A 17,722-nucleotide genomic window follows, 5' to 3' on the forward strand; every position below is an offset into this window, starting at 1 on the left:
GATCTACATATATGCATTAACAATACACTCATGATGAAATAATAAGTTATGAAATAAATTGCATGTGGTATCCATGATGTATACATACTAATACCGAAAAAAATCTAAATATCTAACTTAGGGAATTATATAGACGTATATTCAGGTAGGTAATGAAAATAGACTGTCCATGGATAATATAAAAAAAATATGAACAAGCATTTTTTTTTAAATATCAAGCTCTTTCATATACGTACGTAACAATTATTAGCAGCTTGATAATCAACAGCTGTAGTCAGATCATCAGCAGGTAATTACACAGACTAGGTAATTATTTTGTATCCCCTCGCGACGAAAGTCGGGGAGGGGATATAGCGTTCCGTTCGTACGTAAGTACTTACGTACGTACGTATGTTCACTTTTTGTCAGCGCTCTTGCTACTTCATTTTTGAACGGATTCTTACCAAACTTCATATATGGGTCCAGCATGGGAATACCTCGAACGAGTTCGTGTTTCAGGGTGCCAATGTCAAGGTCAAGGTCACCGTTACTATTTATAGAAAATCTTTGTCAGCACTCTTGCAATTTCATTTCTGAACGGATCCTGACCAAACTTCATATATGGGTCCAGCATGGGAATACCTCGAACGAGTTCGTGTTTCAGGGTGCCAAGGTCAAGGTAAAAGTCACCGTTACTATTTATAGAAAATCTCTGTCAGCGCTGTAATGCGACTTCATTTTTGAACGGATCCTGACCAAACTTCATATATGGGTCAAGTATGGCAATACCTCAAACAAAAAAAAGTTTGTGTTTCAGGGCGCCAAGTTTAAGGTCAAGGTCACCGTTACTATTTATAGAAAATCTTTGTCAGCGTTGTTGCGACTTCATTTTTGAATGGATCCTGACCAAACTTCATATATTGGTCCAGCATGCGTAACCAGATACTGTTGATCATAAGCCCATCCATGTCTATTGCAGTTCAGTGCAAATGACAGCTGATGTCCTGCAATAACCCCACCCCCATTTTGCGTCAGAGTTCATGTGTTAGCACGCGAGGGGATTTGTATCGTTTGCGATGCCTTGTTTTACAAAATCGAGCAGTCTTCCGCGCGGTAATTATATATATAAACATAGCATGTCTACAGTATAGCAGGTTTACAATAAATATTAATTTACCTCTATCCGTCGTCGTTTTTCATGAACCTTGGACTTCCTTTTTGCTTCTACTATCTTCCTTTTGTAATCGAAAATTGTCGGCACGGCATTCGGGACCAATTCCTTTCTTTTCGGTGTCCAGGAAAGTGACTTCAATACAATAGGATTCACTGCAAATTGGTCGTTCTTGAAGTGCCGCTCGCAAAGTTTAGAATGTTGGCTTGGGGGAAAATCCTGCCTTCTGAGCTTTTCGGTCCATATCTTTCTCCGTGTCTTATCCTTTGGGAATATATAAAGGCTGAGCCCTTGTCCCGACTTGACGGTACAATTATATGCAGCAGTTATGGGCCGTTAAGCATATCTTCATCTGGAATATATCTATGACTGAGTCTGTTAGTATTTACAAAATTTTGAACTATCTGGTCTTTATCACAAGATTTGACTAACCATAGCCACTTTTTTATTTTAAACCTATCGTGAGTGTACCAATATATATCAAAATTTTTACATATTTCGTTGATTTATTGTTATTTTGTCTCTTGCCCTCTTCGCTCGTATTTTTAATCACTTATTTTGGCCCTAATGACCTTTAAAGTGATGATGGGCCGTTAAGCATTTTTACTAATTCTGCTATAAGTTTTAGTCTTTTTCATAAAACATAGCGCTCAGCTTATTTGGAGTGGGACGACTGGTTCGCCCGTTGTTAACACGAACATACCGCAGCCTCCCAACACACACATACGCACTCGCAACACACATGCATGTCGCACGCACGGGAGGCCGTCCTTAAATGACCTTAGCTGTAAATAGGACGTTAAGCAAAATAAACCAAACCAAATCCGTGACAGAGAATGTCTAATGGTAAGATTTTAGTGTCAAAGCCATCTATAGGGACCACGGAACCAAATGATTTCCCATAGACGGTAATGTTAACGTTTATCACTGTACTGCTTAAATGGAGTTTTCAACACTGGTCCAGTAGCAATAATTTTGAAGTATGTCATCTCGGAAACCTCTAAATGGAATTATAAAAAATTCTACCAATTTGAACTTTTTTTATATGGGGGCCGCCATCTTGTATTGAAATCAGCACCAAAAATTCATCTAAATTAACTACAAAATACACACTTACTTACCTCCCCCTGACAAAAACAGGCTAGCAAAAAAATAACTGTTTTTCTATATATTTTACATCTATATGTATTGCCCGACACACATATTAAAACTTTGGAAACTTCTCTCACCTTAATATCCAATCAGTAGGCCCCGATGTATTCACCTTCCTATTAAATCTTCTGCCCAAACGGGGAAAACCCACATTCTATTTTTGATTTGGTTCTGTGGTCCCTCTAAGTCCATTACAGAAACAAGAAACACACTTTATACCGCAATGAGATGATAGTTCGTGTTCTAATTTGCTGAAATTGACCGGGGTATATGCTTTCCAAATGTAAGGGTTTGTAACGCTGTTACGTCGAGTTGTAGGGATTTGTAGTCATTTCTCTGAGTTCTTCCCTCTGTAGCTAGAACTTGTGTTAGTTTTCTTTTTTTGACAGAGAACAGCGCCATGACCCTGGTTCTTACACCTAGTACATAATGTAGTAAAGGACAATGGTTCCTGAAGCAACCCTGGGATCCATTGAAATTATTACAGATTTCTTGTCCCTCGAAAAAAATTCCTATGTCTCCCCTGTTTGTCTAGTTTCTCTTTGTTGTTGTTTTGAGTTTTGTTCAAACCCTGCTCCGGATTAGATCTTTCCTGAAAGCTACGCAGTGGGCAAAATTGTGTAGTAAGGTCTGCAGGACTGACATGCCTTGACCTCTACACCTGCACTGACTAGGGATAGCAGATCTCTGTCTCGTTTGCTCCAGTCTAATTTGATATGTCTTTCTCTCAATATAGCCGCTGCTTTAGCGCTGAACATTTTGTGGTAATCGTAAAACCTTGTGTGATAGTAATTAGAAATATCAATGATATCCTCCTTGTAGGCATCGAGCTCTAACTGGCGTTCCGGGTACGTGTTACACATAACGCGTTTGTAATTCCCGAAAGCTTTAATAAACTCTTGAATTGTTAATTGACGGTTCAGTCGGGGTCTGGCTTGCTCATGATGTTGAATTCTATATTATCTGTAACGACGGTATGATTTTGTGGGCAATCATAATTAGGGATAAGTAGAGACGCGAGGTTGACACCCTTACCTTCCGTTATTTGCCGCTGTAGAGATGGCGAAACTATATCCACTGCCGTTATAGAATCCGAACGTATGCCCGGACTACTCATGGTTGTCTGCGGGCCCAAAACGTGCGTATCCAGTGGATTTCCTAATGTATTCGAGGCATACTAATTCCCGAGGCTGAAGTTTTGCCTTTTGTCTCCTTTCTCAGCGGTCAAATGTCTTACCGTGTCCTGAAGGGATGAAAAACACAGTGTCACGTTGTTCAGAGTTGATAGGAGGGCCGCCATGTTGTTTGTATCGCTTCCGGGACTACTTCCTGGCGCATTGATATGTGTTGAAGTTGGCGTCGTTGGTAGTGATTGGGTGTCGGAAGTAACTGTGTTAGTGCGCAGAGAAAATGTAAGTATTTGTTTCCGACGTACCACAATTTCAATGTAGCCTTGGAAATACTTCCTCGGGGTACCTTGATTCCAGTCTTCCCAAAGTTCCTCTTTGAGTTCAGCAACTGTCCAGTTTCCTGGATTATTCATGTCCCACGAACTAGAAGCATCTCGGTATGGATGATGGCGGGCGCGCACTATCCGAGTCACCTTGCCCTTCCATGTTATTGTTTGTATCATCACGCTCTGATAAGTTCACGTGGCCTTCCTGTTCAGAGGGAGGTCTGTAGCCGATCTACGATGTCGGGCAGGTCTAGGCATAGTGGATAGATTAACGTTGGGAAACACAATTAAAGTTGTGTATTGTCTATCTCGAATTGCGTACGCCATTGTGAAGTTTCTCCTCGAAAACGGTTAATACGATTTCTTCAGTGAGCACGTGCACCGAGCACGTGCACCAATTAAGAGTACTAATTATAACGATGGCAGTTAATAGTAGTCCAGTAACATCAGTTTCTTAGGAAGCACTGTACATAGGGATAAATCCAGTTCGGTCGTGAGTAATAAGGAATAAATTTGTATAAGGATGCAAACACGCCAGCCTCACAGAAGGAAATTTTCAACTGAAGCGGACTACTAATTAGCCAGGTCACGTGATTGAGAGGTTTATCATGATTTGTTGGCTTCTAATAACTAGGGTCACATACATATACATATTCATTAGCATGTACAGTTGTACACTGGTCTCTGCTCCCAATCGATGCAGGTAAACAATTAAAAATAGCTGGAGTAATCTGGGCTCATATACATAAAGATGGGGTATATCATGCCAAATTCTGTATGTAAGTAAATTACAGAGAACATAGTGTTCAGACACACAATATTATAAACACAATTATATGAATTCATATAATTCATAATTAATAAGGGCGCCCCCACTGTCAATTACCCGCGCCCTGCGCCCTTATTAGGCCGAATACGGTATTTGCACGGATAATAAAACAAAGGGCCCAAAGGGCCTGTATTGCTAACCATCTTAATCTTCATGCCCAGCAATGTCACAATACTCAAGACAGATTAATGTTTAGATCCGCCAGAATAGTTAGGAGTTACTGTTCTGTACTTAAACTTTTCGTCACTTTTTGCTTTGTAAGGACATCCCCAAATATTTTTTTTTAATTATTGAAATTCCACTTGGTCACATGTCTCAAGTGATTCACAGGGCATGACCCAAATTTCTGATAAGCTTAATGGTAGGCACACCAACATATTATTAAAGTTATAAACTTTCTTGATTCAAAATGTAATACGAAAAGTTGCATCACCTTACAATGGACAGTAACTAAGACGAAATTGTCAATTCAAAACGGAGCTCAGGGAAAAGACAACTAATTGTTACAAAGCCAACCAAGTCTAAGAGAGATCGGTCAAAAAGTTTGGGCAGGTATCTCCAGCCAAGGCTGAAATCACAATTCCACTCAGGGAAACACAACTACTTCTTTGATTATACAGCCTATTAAGTATCAAAGAGATTGGCAAAAACTGTGGAGGGAGACCTCAAGACAAACAAACGTTTATGCCGGATCAACAACGCCATACCATGATATTTCCGTCAAATTTTGATGAGTGTGTAAATAGGAAATATATATTCAATACTGAACCACACAATTACCAGTTATGTACAGAACAGTCTTGCTCTCTAAGTATTGACAGAGAAAATTCAGAAGTTATGTATGAAAATGTAAAGTTATCAGTTGTAAGGAACATAAGATTTTCATCCATTGATGTAAATTTTAAGCTACTGAAAGTCTTCAAATTAAGTACTTTACTCAATGATCAGATTATTTAGTTACACTTGAAACATGAAAACAGGATATACATTCATCTGATAAGTAAATAGATCCATTCTTCAAAGTCCCCTTAAATTAATAAACAAGCTATCTTATAGTCCCGCAATGTAATTGCAATCTGATTATTTAATTGCTAAACAGTACTCGTATTTACCAGTTTCCCGTTTTTGTTTTTTTTGTTTTTGCTTAGATCTGTTTGTGTTTATGTCTGCATCATTTATATCTGCGTCTATGTCTGCATCATTGACATCTACATCGGTGTCTATGTCTGCATCATTGACATCTACATCGGTGTCTATGTCTGCATCATCTACATCGGTGTCTATGTCTGCATCATTGACATCTACATCGGTGTCTATGTCTGCATCATCTACATCGGTGTCTATGTCTGCATCATTGACATCTACATCGGTGTCTATGTCTGCATCATTGACATCGGTGTCTATGTCTGCATCATTGACATCTGCATGTTCCTCCACTTCTTCTAAATCTGAAATACTACCGATTCTTAATTGCTCACCTATATTATATTGTATTGATGTACTGGTAATTCAGGTTTACATATGTATATATTGTTAGCTCACCTGCCCGAAGGGCAAGTGAGCTTATGCCATGGTGCGGCGTCCGTCGTCCGTCCGTCTGTCCGGCCGTCCGGCGTCAACTTTTTCATTTAAACAACTTCTTCTCAATAACCAAGAGGCCCAGGAACTTCATATTGGGCCTGTAGCATACTGGGGTGAAGAGCTTCCAAGTTTGTTCAAATAATTGACGTTGACCTTCATTCAAGGTCACATGGGTCAAATAGGCTATAATCTTCAAACGACTTCTTCTCAATAACCAAGAGGCCCAGGGACTTGATATTGGGCCTGTAGCATGCTGGGATGAAGGGCTACCAAGTTTGTTCAAATAAATGACGTTGACCTTCATTCAAGGTCACATGGGTCAAATAGGCTATAATCTTCAAACGACTTCTTCTCAATAACCAAGAGGCCCAGGGACTTGATATTGGGCCTGTAGCATGCTGGGATGAAGGGCTACCAAGTTTGTTCAAATAAATGACGTTGACCTTCATTCAAGGTCACATGGGTCAAATAGGCTATAATCTTCAAACGACTTCTTCTCAATAACCAAGAGGCCCAGGGACTTGATATTGGGCCTGTAGCATGCTGGGATGAAGGGCTACCATTTTTTCTCAAATAAATGACCTTGACCTTCATTCAAGGTCACATGGGTCAAATAGGCTATAATCTTCAAACGACTTCTTCTCAATAACCAAGAGGCCCAGGGACTTGATATTGGGGCTGTAGCATGCTGGGATGAAGGGCTACTAAGATTGTTAAAATAAAAGACTGTGACCTTCATTCAAGGTCACATGGGTCAAATAGGCTATAATCTTCAAACAACTTCTTCTCAATAACCAAGAGGCCAAGGGACTTGATATTGAGCCTGTAGCTTGCTGGGGTGAAGGACTACCAAGTTTGTTCAAATAAATGACCTTGACATTCATTCAAGGTCACATTGGTCAAATAGGCTATAATCTTCAAACAACTTCTTCTCAATAACCAAGAGGCCCAAGAACTTGATATTGGGCCTGTAGCATGCTGGGATGAAGGGCTACCAAGTTTGTTCAAATAAATGACGTTGACCTTCATTCAAGGTCACATGGGTCAAATAGGCTATAATCTTCAAACGACTTCTTCTCAATAACCAAGAGACCCAGGGACTTGATATTGGGCCTGTAGCATGCTGGGGTGAAGGGCAACAAAGTTTGTTCAAATAAATGACCTTGACCTTCATTCAAGGTCGAATGGGTCAAATAGGCTATACTCTTCAAACAACTTCTTCTCAATAACCAAGAGGCCAAGGGACTTGATATTGGGCCTGTAGCATGCTAGCGGAACTAAAACAAACTAAAAACAATAAATTTTGCCGTCGTCAGAGATCCTATCTGTAAATTTCAAAAGATCAACAAAAAATCTTATAGTAATGCTAGGTAAATCCGAGATCCGGGTCGTGGACCTCGAACCTACACTGGATCTCTGAATGTTGGTGTGTAACGTTGCCACGGACCTCGGAACTTGGTAAACACAACAGTACATCTTGCACACAGGGAATGCCGTCTTTAAATTTTTAAAGTTTTACTGTACCTTGGCTGTTGACAAGACTCTAAACAATACTAATCAACAAAAAAGACTCGCACATTTTCATTTCACAGCCATTGAAATGGAGACAGGTGAGATTTGAAGGATGAGGAGAAAAGATGAAGAACTATTGGTGATTGAACTTAGTTTGGTTTTGGCAACGTAACGAACCCGCCAGTTCAAGCTTAGTATCTGATTATTGTTAAAGGAATTAATATTGAGATCGGATTCGTCAGGGCAGTCAGATGGAATATTGCTGTTATGTAAGGAGAAACTGTCGGATGGTGACGTTACTGCATATATCTCGACAGCATTCTTTCTCTCGGATAAATACATTGTTAGAGATGAAGAAAAGGTAAGTGGTAATGTTAAGAGGTGAGGCAAGATATATTTGTTCGATGTCCTTCACAATAATATGGAAATGGTAGAATTTGTACAAAATGAAGCGAGAGAAGGCAGTAACAACTTCTGCTTCGGTATCTTAGTTTTTCGACTTTATACTCTACTGTTGATGATATGGCATTAGAAACCTTGGAACTTTGTTGGTCAAGTTAAACATGTCCTCCGGCACAACATCCTTTTTTCAAGTATTTCAACCACTTCGGCTAAACGAACCTGATGATAAATTTGGTCATTTTCATCGACTGGTTTTACAAAATGTACTCTGTAGAAGGAGATTGGAAGATAACCTTGATATTATAATGGTCTCACTATGTTTTATGGTAAGAACGTTCTTTCTTTTTACATATCAATGTTTTTTTAATTGATCTATTGGTGCAAAGCTGTTGTCGTTTTTGAACAAGTGTCATAAGTACCATTCGATGTGTCAGTAACTACTGAGAGCATGAAATTATTTACCTGCTGTCCCTTTCTGCTTCTTTGCTCCTCTTCTGTTGTCAGACATTCTTGGGCTGCAGGAAGGGCGTTTGTACTTGCTGCCTGCCCCCATTGCATGATCGTAAGAGGCGACTAGATTTGGGATCTATTACAAAAAGACTTTACACGAACATACCGCAACTTCCCAAAACGCACATACGCACTCACCACACGCACCGAGGCCGTCCCTAAATGACGTTAGCTGTTGTTAGGAGCTGAGCGCTAAGCAAGAGTAGCACCTACCATTTTTCAAGACTCGAATCCTTCCTCCTTAAGGTGGATTCGTTGATTGGACGGCCAATGATTTTTGTGAAATGCTTGGCAGCTTTCCTGGTACATTCTCTATGTTGTATGTTTCCATTTGTTCTGGCGAATAGCGTTCATGTCCACCGGGTTTTCGTATCACTGAGGTATGAAGATTCGTTTCCTTTAGGGTCTGTTCTGGAAACTTGCTCGTTACACTTCGTATACACCACTGTAAGATCAATATCTCCCTACAAGGCATTACGGGATCTAAGCGGGGATGATAGAGGTTTTACGTGATTTAATCAATTTTCCATCCGGTCTGCAAAAGCTTACATTAAACTGCAACGCAACGCAATTCACAGTTTTTAAAAAGAAAATTTTAATCATGACCACAATTAACTTACCTGGTTTACACAGTGGATCGTGTATCTTTAATTAACCATTGGAATCGCGCGAGGTGTTCCGAATGATTACACTGTAGGAGATAATTATGTCAAAAAGATTACCTGTGCCGAAAAAAATAATATTGTAAGAAATTGAAAATACTCGAAATTTTCGCCCCACGAATTAGTCTCAAAGAGAAAAACGCGAAATTAAGCAACTATACAGTAATTGGCAATTGAATAGTTTACGTAACTTAATTGATTCAAGAACTACGAAGATACATTATGATGTATTCACATGTTGTATATCAGTAATAGGCGACTGTACTTACACAATTTAATTACATATCCGAAAATAGTTTCTGTTGGTTTATACTTACTTGGTTGTTGGTGACTTACGGTGAAACATGCGCTTCGGTTGAGATTGCTGGTGTGTCTTTCGAGACAAGCAAAGAACGATAAATGGATCCCCAGGTTGAGGTTGAGGCGCGTGACCCGTTTAACAACGTATAGGTACGTACATGTCTCTCGTTTGCTGGAACAGCGTCTCTTTTCAAAGATACTGAAATTTTATCCTTGAATTTCTAGACTATCAACAAAATGCGATTCGGACAATTGACAAACAGTTAAATGAAAATTTACGTTTTCTAATCATTGGAACTTAAGCTGTGAGTCCGGGTGACTCTCGGGTTTAAACTTAAAACACGTTTTTTTACCAAAAATCTTTGTCAATATTTGTCGTTACTTCTATAACTTGCTTGTTGACAAAGATTTGTGTTTAAGTCATGTATACCATTTCTTTTTTCAGTTGTCGATTTTGTAAGTTCGTCTATGGCAACAGAAAGCACAGGGTTTGATGTTCGATGATGTCATTTGGATCAAGCGATACGAAATTATCTATCGATAGTTTGTCTTTACACATTTTATTTGTTACAAAATCGTCTTTCACATAAGTTTAATCTTTTCATATAACATCCGTTATCACCTTGACACGATTATCATGTGTCTTCAAAGTTCCGGCCTATCACAAGGAGACTTAACACGAACATCCCCCCCCCCCCCCCCCCCCCCCCCCCTCCTTTTCTTTCAGATTACCTATCTCGTCTTTTGTGGTGACGTATTCATACATATTAATTTTCGAATGTAAACCATATATATACACTGTACCATTGAACACTTGTTGATATCACACTCTTCATCTGGCTTAGGTAATCGTATATAGTAGATGTTGATTCAGATGCTGTACTTGTTTCAGATGTTAAAGAAATCTAGACCAATTGCTGGATGAGATGCTTGTGACACCCTTCGTTGCTTTAGATCAATGCGTCACCATTTTGAAAGAAATTTGACTACTTCAACATTTTAGATCTGGCATATATGTAAACTTTTCAAATTCTATTTAATTGCAATCATTTATCAATTGAAAGAATAACCTTCGTGTAAAATTGAAATAGCATGTGATTGTGATTATGAAAACATAAATTCATTCGTTTTGACTACAACTTTGTTGTTGGTTTATAATAAGTAATAAAAAAAAATTTGACAACTTCACCGTCCTCGCACTTTTGAACATCTTAACTACCAATTTTGTGTTGATCGTTGTGGAAGTTGTCTGTCTAGACTGAAAAAGATTTTCAACCTCTTCCTCGGTCGTAGACTTAAGCTATTTTGTTGTTTGTGATTCGATGTCTTGGCAGGGTTTTTTTTCCTTTACATCTATGGCGCGGGATATTTGTGATGGTATGACTGGAGTTTCTACTCTTGGTAATTCCTTAACTGCTGCCCGAATGAGGCCGAACATGTCGTCCAGAAGATTGGCGACTGAACTTGCCGTTGCTTCCGTGTGTTTCTATCTCTTCCGAGTCCATATTTAGCAAAAGTTCTTCATCGCTAACAGTGAGGTCACAAAGGCAGTCAGTAAGCAGTTCCGTCTTAGGCAGATTCCAGGTAGAAAATTTATGAATAATTTTGAGGTCATCAGGTTTTGAGAATATAAGACTCTTTCATATGTGTGTCCGTAGGATAGGGGTATTCCTCCGTCTTTAAATTACCTTAGCTGTTGATAGGACGTTACACACATCAAACCAAAACCACAACCCCGTGGTCACAAAATTTGGTAAAAACCCGAGGCTTGCCTGGGATTTTTACCATATCTTGTTACCCCGAGGGTGAAATACCCCTATCCCTACATACATACATACATAATGAAAGAGGATTTTTCTCTCATATAACTACCAAATTTCTGGTAAAGTGTCCTCAATTTTCAGTCATATTTTAATTTCTTAATTTGAGTTTTATTTTTTTCTGAATATATGCGACATTCTGTTATTTGGCAAACCCAGTTTGCACTCAATTTTGAACTATTTCCTTGTGCATTACTGTTCGAATGTTTAACTCGCTGCTAAAACAATAGCGTAACTTGACCGACTTTTGAGATGTGAGTGATCAAATCGTACGATATGGAACATCCGGGAAAAAGAAGTTCTATCAGCAAAACTTTGAAAAAGTAAACTAGGGTAGAGTTTTTCGATTGTACATGTAATTTAATTTTCAATATAAGATATTTTATAATTTTCACAAATATAACTGTAATTATTTTATTGTTGAGTCACTCCTTCAAACTTCTGCGTCACTGTATCACAAAATTCCATTCATAATCGCGGTCAAGGCTATTCGGAGTCACTCTCGATCACCATCGGAGCATGTGTTGTTATATTCACAGTTATTTGACAATAATTCATGTGAAAACCAGTTCATCATGATTTATCACACTTATATTTTTGTAAACTTGAGAATATAAATTAAGTAACAAAATTTGTGTTTTTGCATTATTGACGTTACCATGGTAACCAAAATTTATGATTTTATGAAAAAACTTACTTATTTCATATGTTTATACATTTTAAGCTAATGAGAGTGAATTAAGTGCTAATTTATAAAATTAATGATATATCTACTCTTGAGGAAGGAGAATAAACACAAATAAAAGTAGTGTTTTCTATTTATTTGCAGTTGTCATGGTTACTGACTGAAATTAACAGTAGCGATTTTTGTTGAAGTTTTTATTTCCATTTTATCTGCCTAGACTTCATTAACATAGACTTTATTTCATCCAATATACATCCTTTACTTTTAATACAGCGAACACACTTAGGAGTGAATTGGATTCGGAAACAAGTGTTAAACACCGTCTCCAGTACAGTAAACACATGAATTTAAATGATATATGATGTAGTTGATGTACATATATGATTACGAAAAACAGTAACGTAATTACAGAAAAAGTGGGATAGGAAAGTGGAACAGGGTTGTGAGGGGGAGGGGGTGTTTTCAGCATGTCAGCTAAATAGTTTGACACTGAAACAACGAGAACAGAAAGTTTTCGACAACTGTGCAATGAGATAAAAGATAATTCAGACAGGAAATAGGGGTATGAGCATCAGTCAAAAATCTAAGAGCTAATTATAAAATTTTGAACACATAAGAAGATGAGAGGATTTTGATCATCAGTCAGTTCATCATTCCCAAATAACAGTACTCAGGTGTGACAGGACAGGTAATTTCAATAAAGATACGTGCTCGAAGTTGAGAGTAACGATGACAGCGTAACAAGAAGTGTTCATTGGTTTCGTTTCCGTTATTACATGGACAGAGAGGACTGTCAATAGGATTTCTACGGAACAAGTAAAATTAGAGAGAACTGCACTCCATCCTTAATCTGGCACGGAGAATCTGACCCATCCTGCCACCGCTATAATAGAAAATATTAGGGTCATTTAATAGAAAGAATATTAGGTTTATTTAAATGTTTTTTAAGTCTGGGTAATGATGGATCACATTTAATGAAGTCAGGAAGGGAGTTCCAGGGGCAAATTACAGAGGGCAAAAACGATTTATTATTATATAAACTTGTGTGACAAGTGATAGGACGAAAGTTATCAGCAACACGGGTATTGTGGTCATGTATTCGGTTATTACGTGAGGAAAGGATGTCATGAAGGAATTGGGGTGCAAGAGCATGACCATTTTATGAAACTGTATTAATTTATGTAGTTATCGTCTTCGTTCGAGGGGAAGCCAGCCTGTTTCAGTATAAAGCTTGTCTTTGCTAGTTAGTCTAGTGGCACCAGTAAAAATACGTGCTGCTTCTAACTGAATGTTTTCACGAAGGTCGGATTGAGCCTGTGTGAGACAGTCCCAGACAATGTCGCCGTATTCTATTATGGGTCGAATTAGTGTGAAATACAAGGTTTGGAGACTAAGACGATCAAACGAAAATTTGAATTTCCGCAGAATATTTATTTTGGGCGAGATCTTTGACAATAAATAGCTAATGTGATCATTCCAACACCCATTACTAGAGAGAAATACACCAAGGTGTTTGTGTGACGAAACTTCAGTAATATTAGTATTATTCATATTCAGGGGGGATGGACGAGACTGACGGATTTTAGGCTTATTAATAAAGTTTCAGTTTTATTAGAATTAAAATAAACCAACCATTTTTCCGACCATTCATGGATTTTGTTTAAATCATAATTGAGAACTTCTGCACTTATTCTAGGGGCATCAATGATTTCATACAAGGAAGTATCATAGAATTAATATTTTTCACAATATCATTGATGAATATAAGAAATAATAGAGGACCAAGGATGGAGCCCTTTGGAACACCGGCCTAAATGTAGCACCAGCTAGAGTTTTCCCCATTAATAACAACTCTTTGTTTCCGGTTATGAAGATAATCTTCGAACCATAAAAGTAAAGAACCTTGAGCACCAAATCTGAAAGTTAACATAAAAGACCTTTGTGCCAAACACCTGTCGAAGGCTTTGCTGATGTCGCAAAAGACCATTCTTATTTCTTTGCCTTTATCAAGAGAAGAGTATATATCATGGATGATAGAAAAAGCTGGTTGGTTGGAGAATCGTCATGTCTAAAACCTGATTGATTAGATGACAGGAGGGAATTGGTAAGTAAAACATTATTCATATATTTAAAGACACATCTTTCCATCAGTTTTCCAACTATGGATAATAACGAAATCGGTCTGTAATTTGATAGATGTGACTGGCTATCTTTTGTTTATGTACTGGAGTAACGTTTGCTGTTGTCCATTCAGAAGGGAAAACACTAGAGTTTAAAGATTTGTTAAAAAGATTACTTAGGGGGTTACATAGAATATCTACGGCTTCATTGAGTAGTCGAGGATTTACTAGATCTGGACCAATAGCTTTGGAACAATCGAGGTTTAGAATAGCGTCTTTAACATCTACAGCTGTTATGTTCATAGTTGACAAAATTTCGTTAGGGTTGTCATCAATGATAGGGAGGTTAGCGTTAGTATCATCAACGTCAGACTGGGCACTGAAAAACATCATTAGATATACAAGCTTTTGGAAAGTCGTCTGTAAAAACAGAATCGTAATGGATTAAAGGTAATAATAAATTAACCGTTGTCCACCAGTCTTTTGCTCTCAGATTTGAAGGTTTTTTTTTTAAGTTTTCCAGATAAATCATTAAAGTTCTGAAATTTAGCCTGTTTTATAGTATTAACACATATATTACGGATATGGCGGAATGCCAACCAATGCGCATTGTTCATGGTACGCTTGGCTCTTTTGTGTACTCGTTTCCGTTTGCGAATAAGCTTACGTATTTCGTTTGACATTCATGGAGGTCCGTTTGATCTGACGGTTACAAATTTGTTTGGAATACAGGATTTCGCAATCTCTAATAAGGTAGAAATAAAACATTTTACATGAACATGTGCTACACTTAGTAAATTGTATGATGTAGTCGGTTCTCATATTCTGGATAATACATATACCATGATAAAAGTGAATGATGGAAGCACGAGTAAGTGGTGAGGAAAAGCACTAAACGTAATTATACCTTGTAAATAAGTGACAATTTGAAAATTATAGAGAGTTATATACAGCTGAAACACGACTTCAACAATTCAAAATAGTCGAAAAAATGTTGGCTTGTTTTTTCAACTCATAAAATGCATCAGAAAAGTTTGTCAAATGAAATTTTACATAGAACGAATGTTGTTGGATATCTTCTCCTGTTTTACTAGGTATATTCGGTATCTCAATAGGTAAACAAATAAGGGAGGAGATACGACCATTTTCCCTAACACCGACGTGCTATTGGCGTAGTTGGGAGTTAAGGGGTTAAGTTTGGTTTCTTGTTGGGACGACGATGACAAACACGAGACTTCTGACATGTTTGATGACCTGGATGAGGAGGCAGAGGGCTGTATTTGCGAGTACGGAACCAACTCTGTATTTGTCGTGTTGGACTTTAATTATTCAGAGACTGCGTATTTTATGGCCAGCGACATAAACCTGTGGCCTGTCGGGACCATGATTATCGGTCATGTTTTGCACAAGGGATTTTCGGACACTTGTATTTGTCTATCTTCGCCTGTTCTCGTTTTTATTATGCGTTCATGATATTCTGAAATATCCAAATCAACTTCAGGGTCATGCTTCAACTCGACATTTCCCCAACACATGAATTGGTATGTAAGATGGATGTTTCTCTTACCCTGGACAGGGATATCCGCAGTTTTACCGGGCGAGATTTTGATTTTCTTATCTCACCCTAGGGAAAAGAAAAGCTACTCGTGCTCTTTGAACGTGCTCTTGTTCTCGATATGGTGACGTCACTATGACCTGACCCGGAACGTTTGAATGTTAAAGATCAGTATTATTCACAAACGAAATTAAGATAAGTATTAATTATCAGTGTTTGGTGATCTTTTTGACAAGCTTTATCGGAACTATATCTTGTATGAAATCAACATCGTAAGGTTTAAAGTGTCTGCTGCAGCCTTATCACAACGGTCATATCCACCGTCCACGTGTTGTTGTTTACATACGTTTGAATTTCGTTCATACTACCATTGGAAAACAGGATAAGAGAAAAATAATCATTCACTCAATTTTAGGATGAGAAAGGGGGATCTCCAACCCTTGGGGGAGATTTTTAAGTTACCAAAAACTCGGCAATCCTCGTGTTTGGAAATTTAACAATCTTCCCCTCTCACCCCAAAAGGAGAGAAAGATTCTATTAATCTTACATAGATCTTTTACATGGTCAAACTCTATCCAACATAGCTTGATATGAGGGAAATAACATTGATGTTTAGATTTTATTGATAATTTTCTTTAAGATATTTTGGAATTTTTAGTGTCGAGCTCTCTCATAACCGAGCTGAAGTATCCAGGATTGTGGCGGCCATATTGTATGTTTACATTTTCATCAGATGGTGGGCTATTCAAATCGCCCTGCGTCCGTGGTCCGTGGTCCGTCCCTCCGTCCCTCCGTCCCTCCGTAAACAATTCTTGTTATCGCTATTTCTGAGAAATTACTGAAGGGATCTTTCTCAAATGTCATATGTAGGTTTCCCTTGGTGCCTAGTTATGCATATTGCATTTTGGGACCGATCGGAAAACAACATGGCCGACAGGCAGCCATCTTGGATTTTGACCATTGAAGTTTGTTATCGCTATTTCTGAGAAAGTACTGAAGGGATCTTTCTCAAATATCATATGTTGGTTTCCCTTGGTGCCTAGTTATGCATATTGCATTTTGGGATCGATCGGAAAACAACATGGCCGACAGGCGGCCATCTTGGATTTTGACCATTGAAGTTTGTTATCGCTATTTCTGAGAAAGTACTGAAGGGATCTTTCTCAAATTTCATATGTTGGTTTCCCTTGGTGCCTAGTTATGCATATTGCATTTTGGGATTGATCGGAAAACAACATGGCCGACAGGCAGCCATCTTGGATTTTGACCATTGAAGTTTGTTATCGCTATTTCTGAGAAAGTACTGAAGGGATCATTCTCAAATTTCATATGTAGGTTTCCCTTGGTGCCTAGTTATGCATATTGCATTTTGAGACCAATCAGAAAACAACATGGCCGACAGGCAGTCATCTTGGATTTTGACAATTGAAGTTTGTTATCGCTAATTCTCATAAAGCACTGAAGGGATCTTCCTGAAATTTCATATGTAGGTTCCCCTTCGTGCCTAGTTATGCATATTGCATTTTGAGACCAATCGGAAAACAACATGGCCGACAGGCAGCCATCTTGGATTTTGACAATTGAAGTTTGTTATCGCTATTTCTCAGAAAGTACTGAAGGAATCTTTCTCAAATTCCATATACATAGGTTCCCCTTGGTGCCTAAATCTTAAATTTTATATATAGGTTTCCCTTGTTTGAAAAGTACTAGAGGTTTCTTCTGAATTTACACAGATTAGTAAGACTTAGAAGAAGAGAAAAGTAGAGAAAAGATCAATCTGACATGGAACCTATGAAGAACATTCAATGGTGGGCGCCAAGATCCCTCTGGGATCTCTTGTTTTTATTTATGAATATCAATTAACGTCGGGTGTATCATAAATTAGTTCCGTCAAGTACACAATATAAATCTTATTTATCCAATATGCAAAACCATACCAATTATTATATTTTAATTATTTATTGACAACCATTTGCGAGACGAGCTAT

Source organism: Pecten maximus, chromosome 17 (genome assembly GCF_902652985.1).
Source record: "Pecten maximus chromosome 17, xPecMax1.1, whole genome shotgun sequence".
In the NCBI taxonomy this organism is placed as follows: domain Eukaryota; kingdom Metazoa; phylum Mollusca; class Bivalvia; order Pectinida; family Pectinidae; genus Pecten; species Pecten maximus.